This window comes from Chinchilla lanigera, unplaced genomic scaffold (assembly GCF_000276665.1).
Source record: "Chinchilla lanigera isolate Chin_1 unplaced genomic scaffold, ChiLan1.0 scaffold00005, whole genome shotgun sequence".
Classification (NCBI taxonomy): domain Eukaryota; kingdom Metazoa; phylum Chordata; class Mammalia; order Rodentia; family Chinchillidae; genus Chinchilla; species Chinchilla lanigera.
In genome coordinates, this window is record NW_004955406.1 from 43,139,248 (window position 1) to 43,145,420 (window position 6,173).

Genomic DNA, 6,173 nt, shown 5'->3' on the forward strand with positions numbered 1-6,173 from the left:
CAGTGAGCTGCGGCGCCGCCCGGCCAACGTCTATCAGCCCCTCCCCCGGGAGGGGCCGGGGTGGGGGTCCGGCCCTCTCCCCTCCTCCTCCCCCGCCTCTGGTCCTAGAGGCCAGCCCCTTGCCTTGGCTGCCGCGGGCCGAGCGTCCCCGCTCGGTCCCGAGGCGGAGGTGGGAGTGGGACCCGGGGTTGCGTCGCCGTCGAGGCCGGGGGGAGGTGAGGTCTGAGCGCCCCGGGCTCCAGCTCCGCTTCCCGCCGAGGCCCTGCGGGGTCCAGCCGGACAGACCCTCGTTTAACCTTTGTGTCAACCTGGCCACCACTCCTCGGGTTCCCGCAGCGCGCCTTTCCTCATGCTTGTATTTTAAACAGTTAACAATAACAATCTTGGGAAAGGAATGCACTGTGAAGGCCTGAGTTTACAGGAGGGAGTGTTTGATCCTCAGGTAAAATTCACCACCTGCCCAGTGCGACTCTCTGAAGTTTCACTGAGACTGTGAGCTGGACACATAAACGACTGTGACACCCACTCTAGCCACCCAGTTCGCCCTTGCAGACTTCTTTCCCTCTTCCTCCCTGCTTCCTGCAAGATCTACAGCACTGGATTGATTTGCAGGGTTCTCACCCCCGTACCTGACCGTACCTGCCCAACTCGACTGAGGGAAAAAGTTACGGTTCACCGAGACAAGGGACTCCCGAAACTCCCGGGAAGCCCTCTCCCGTCAGTCTCTCTCCAGCCCTGGTTCAAACTTCTGGGATTCCTCTTGCTCGCTCTTCAGAAAAAGGACTGGGTGTTGGAGAACTGAGCTGTTAGATGCCAGATGTGCTGAGTTCTTGTCCTGGTCCCACACCATGGAGAAATGAAGCCTCAAACCAAAGAGAGGAGTTAGGAGAAACTCCTACCTTCAAGGTCAACCTTGCCCTGCTGTGGGGAGGGGAGCTGGAGGAGAAAGGAGCCAGGCTGGGCAGATCCTGGCACCATGCTCTGACTGCTGACAGCCAAGTCAGATAGAAATGAATACACAGAGAGGGACGGGCTGTCAAGGAAGTCAGCAGAAGGAATAAAGATGTCAGAATTGTGGCTGGAGGTGCATCTGAAGAAGACCAGGCCTCAAGATAAAGATGATAGAGCCAGGCCTACATGCCTCCCTAAGGGATAAGCAGTAACTTGAGATTACATTATGATTAGCACCACCTGGTTCAGGAAGTCCAGATAGGCATCAGTCACCCGGGTGGGTGCGTGACCAGGTCCCATCTCTTCCCCAAAATGCCTTTGGTCTTTCCAGGTACCCTTGCTACATGACTCACTTCCCTGTTAGATCAGTATTAGCTAAGAAGCTATACTTGTAATCCTGTAAGTTGACTGTAGTCTGACCCAAGTTGTATCCACGATGTGACTTTGCTGTATAAATTACCCCTGACAAAGGGCCTCAGTGGCCACCCTATTCAGGACCCCTCCTGGAAATCCAGGAGCTCTTCTTTTCTCTTTATTTTCAATAAAACTCTCCTAACTTCTTTCTTTGGTTCTCAACTTCATTCCTCTCCCCATGTTGTGAGACCACAAACTTGGCACATTTGACATCTAACACGTCAGGATCTGTGTTTCTCCTGTGTCAATATCTGGTCCCAAAGGGGGTAAAGGAAGGTCAGACTGGCTTCAGGATCCCTTCTGAATTATTCCTCTGTAAACATCCCGGCATTAGGAAAGTAGGTCCATCTTTACGTTCCCTTGTAGACTACAGTATGTAAACTCCAAATCTTCCTTTTCTGATCTGATTGTCTAATGGTCCTTTAAATAGAGAGCAAAGCTTTTCATCACAGAACAAGAGCAAAGCTTAGGTATGCAAATTTGATTGAAAACAATGGTATGGTATTAGTTTGTTTGAAAGTGCAAATGATGGTTCCTGTGTGAGCATTGTGATCCAAGGGGGCTGCAGCTGGGGACAAAAAGGCTGCAAAATGCATTTTTAAATCAGGCCTTGGTCTTTGGGAGTCCGAGTTAACAAGGAGAACACCATATGCCTTTCATTCCTGCAGCTCCCTCAGCACCCAGAGCAGGGTCTGCTTCAGGCACCCAGTGTGGAGTTGTAGACAAAGTAGGTGGATGTGATCCCTGCTAGAAGCGAAAATCAACTTGATCCAATTGGCTCCAACTTTAATGCCAGAATTTCTTTTCTGGTTACCTCACATGCCATTTGTTTTCTAGAGTTGGACCATAGGAAATGGAAACATAGGAAAATGGAAACTTATCTCTCCTACTCCAACTTCTTAACTACCTTTGGGATCAGAGACAATGATTCAGAGGAACAGAGTTTCTCAAAGCACAGTCTTCACAGAATGGGAATCAAAGGTAAAGGCCAAGAATCTGTACTTCTGAGAAGCACTTTCTGTGATTCTCACACACACTAAGAAGCCCTGCTATGGAAAGAAAAAGGAAGAGGGTCAAGTGGATGGCAGGCTTCGGGAGGGAAAATAAAGGGGGAGGTGCAGTGCACAGTAAATCTCTCCCTTTGAGAGATGAGAGCTGGATTGGCCACCAAGGCCTTTTGTCAGGGGTAATTTATACAGCAAAACTCCAATACAGGTAATGTGGGTCAAACTACAGTCAACCTGTATGCAGCTAATACTGATCCAGGAGGGACACAAATCACCCATCATGAAAGATCAAAGGAATTTTTGGAAAGGGAAAGAAGTGTGTGTCCAGGTGTTTTGCTCACCCACTGTAGGGAACAGATGCCTATCAGGTGGACCAGGCAGTGCTAATTACTGTATATTCTCAAATTGCTGTTTATCTCCAGGGCAAGAAGGTATGCAGGGCTGGCTATTGTTTTTCTGTCCTGAGGCCTGCCCTTCTCTAGATTTGCCTTGTTATAACTCACATGTCTCTATTTTTTGTGTTGACTTCCTTGAGAGCCCAGTCCCACTCTGACTGTATATTAATTTCCATCTAACTTAGCTGTCTATAATAATCACATAGAAGCGAGTATCATATGGCTAGATAGAGCAAGCCAGCCTGAGAGACCTCACATTTGTAGCAAAGCCATTCCTTCAGTAACCAATTAATCATCGGATCTATGCACGGTTTCATCTCTAAGAGCAGAGCTTTCCTGCCCTGATTATCTGGCAAAGGTATCACCTCCTGATCTGGAGATATTTGGGGATTAGGTTTCCAACATGTGAAATCTGAGGGACGTTCAAAACACAGAAGGAGGCTGGGCGTGGTGGCACACTCCTGTAATCCCAGCACTTGGGAGGCTGAGGCAGGAGGATCATTGCGAGTTTGAAACCAGCCTGGGCTACAAAGTGAGCTCAAGGCCAGCCTGAACTACATAGTGAGACCCTGTTTCAAAAAGACCAAAAAAAGAAAAAAACAAAAAAACAGAAAAAAACCCAAAACACAGAAGGAAAAGATTTGGATAATTCTGAGGTTGAAAAAATGTTCTTCATTTTTGTCCTGGTAATGTAAACCTTATTGCATGTATATAGAACTATTAAAGAGTTGGATTGCAATTTGTAGGTTGACTAAGTTTATCTTTTGTAGGCACTGAATGAGCCATTTGTTAATTTTTATCTTTCCAATTTCATATTTTGCAACCAAGATTTTTTTCCCTCATAGCCACCTTTCTGGCGGGGAGGGGCCTTTGAAAGCACTCAGGGTTTGGTCACAATATAGCAGGAAGGAAACCTTCATGGTGGAGGTGGTAGGCTTCTGGGAGAGTGCAAGGCGAGCCTACATTCTACCGAGCATCCTTTTTCTCCTTCTGCCTGCCAGTCTCCCTCCAGTCCCCCTTTAGGCAGATTCAAACTGGAAACCAGCAGACAGGATTTGGGAAACATGGTGTGCTGATCCACAGCCCCACTATCCCGCGGGAAGTTACCTCGATACAGCAGCTGCCTCCGTGAGAAGCAGGCTTCCAACCAGGAAGACTCAGGCCAGATTAAAGGAAGAGATCACAAAAGGTTGACTCATAGGTCTCTTTAAAACATTCAGCTAGAACCAAGAGGCAAGAGTCAGAGCTGGTTAACAGCCTGAGAGGACCACCTTAACTGAGTCTTGCATTTCCTTCTAGGGTGATATTTTGAGGACCAGAGTAGAGACGGAAGAAGGCAGTCAGCAAGTGGAAGATGCTTGGAATCCATCTGTATTCGCTTTATTGGGAGGTACAAGGGCGGAGGCCTGGCCTTGGGTCTGCTAACACTGCTCCTCAGTGTCCTGGACAGCCACCCCTTCTGTCAGCACTTTTGGGGCAGAGGACATAAGAGCCGAAATATTGTCACTAATACGTAACGATGTGGCTGTCACATCATTGTGGTAGAGTCTCTACCTCGTAATTTATAGCTTCCTTTTCTAGCCCCCTTTTACCTGTGACACTCTAGTGTATTTCACCCTTGTGTAACACATCCCATTTATCCTACTTTTACATGTCTTATGGGATTCTAGCTTACTATTTTTAGCATGTCTCCTGAGTTCTGCCTGTCTCACAAGTTACTTGCTTACATATTATCTATAGTTGTGTTAGCTTTCATTGCTGGGACCGAGTGTGTGACCAATGTTATATAAATGAGAAAAGCTTTGCTTAGGCTCCTGGTTTCAGTCCGTGGTCTGCAGGCTCCGAGGGAGAAGCGTCGTGGTGGAAAGGTCTAGTGGAGAAAAGCTGTTCACTCATGGCAGCCAGGAAGCAGAGCAGAAGAGGCAGAGAGCAAGGGGTCAGGGACCAGACGGTCCCCAGGGTCACACCCCCATGACCCACCCAACACACCCAGAGCTGTGCTTTACTATCACGCTGATGTCTCTCAAGCCAGTCAAACTGACAATCAAAATCAAACATCATGATAGCTAATAAATCCGAGTCCTACCCATCCTGTTCCCTTTCTCTGCAGCAAAACTGAACCTTCTCAGATGGTCAAGCAAACAAACACATATTGTATCATTGTCTAACCCAGGGAAGCATAGAAGGATGAGGTTGGGGCTGTCTGGGATCTCTGTCCATTGGTCAACAAATGCATCAGACTACCCTTGCCATATTTTTACTGTAGCTTTCACCAAGTCCTAGCACCGGAGGGACACATTTTCTTTAGAAGCACCTTAGCTATTGTTAGTTTTTATTCTTCCACACCTAATGCTAATTTGGTAAATGCTTATCAGATTCCTTTCCAAAACAGCCTTTTGGATTTTGACCAAAATTGTCCCACAAAGTAATTTGGAGAGAACTGAATCTCCCATTCAGCAAACTGGCTATCTACCTCCCTTATTCAAGGTTTCTTTAAGATTTAGGATTTTCCCTGGAGTGGTTTTAGCTTATCTTTGTTAGATTTATTCCTTGGCAATTGATGTCCTCTAAGACTATTGTAAATATTATCTTCTTTTTAATTACTTTTTTTGCTGATATGTGTAAGTACAATTCATTACTTTCTATTAATCTTGTATTAAGCTAACTTGTCAGATTCTCCTATTATTTCTAAGTATGTGTAGTTTCCTTTGTAGTTTCTTTTATATGTAAATGATTATACTAAGTGCAAATGGTGATAATGAGGGGTCGGGGATGTAGCTCAGAGGCATAAGCACTTGCCTGGCAAGCCTGAGGTCATGAGTTCGATTCCTGGTACCAAAACAACAAAAACAAAAAACAAAATAATAATAATAATAATAATTTGAGGCTGGGGATTTAGCTAAGCGGCACAGTGCCTGCTTGGTAAGTGTGAGGTTGTGAGTTCAATTCCCGATACCGGAAAAACAAACAAACAAATGGTGATATTGTTTTCCTTCCAATCTTTCTGCCTCTGCTTTGTTTTTCTCAAGTTAATGTACTGGCAAGAACACCCAGGGATGAAGTATGTAATAATTCCACATGTCCTTGCCTCTTTCTAGATTTTGTGGGGTAAACTTCCAATGTTTCTAATGTTTACATATTTGCTTACTTTTCATATGTGCTTTTTCCTTGCTTAGGAAATTCCCTTCTACTGCTATTTTACTAAAATATTATTCTTTAACAATAAATTTAAGCTGATTTTTCAAATGCATTATTTATGTCTATTGAAATGCTATAGCTTCTCTTTTAATGGGTTAGTATGTGAATTACATTAATGGATTTTCTTTCTTTTTCTATTTTATGATAAAGGGAGTTTATCTCAGGGCCTTTATACTGAGCTAAATTTCATCCTTTATATATATATATA

The 6,173-nt window shown here is 45.2% G+C and overlaps 1 long non-coding RNA gene across 1 annotated transcript; it reads left to right on the forward strand.

Annotated features, from left to right (window-relative positions):
- Positions 1-312: 312 nt before the first annotated feature.
- LOC102008287 lies at positions 313-4,571 on the forward strand. The gene is made up of 3 exons (XR_259542.2): positions 313-442; positions 2,203-2,346; positions 4,067-4,571. It is a non-coding gene; the product is annotated as an uncharacterized LOC102008287 (long non-coding RNA).
- Positions 4,572-6,173: the final 1,602 nt, after the last annotated feature.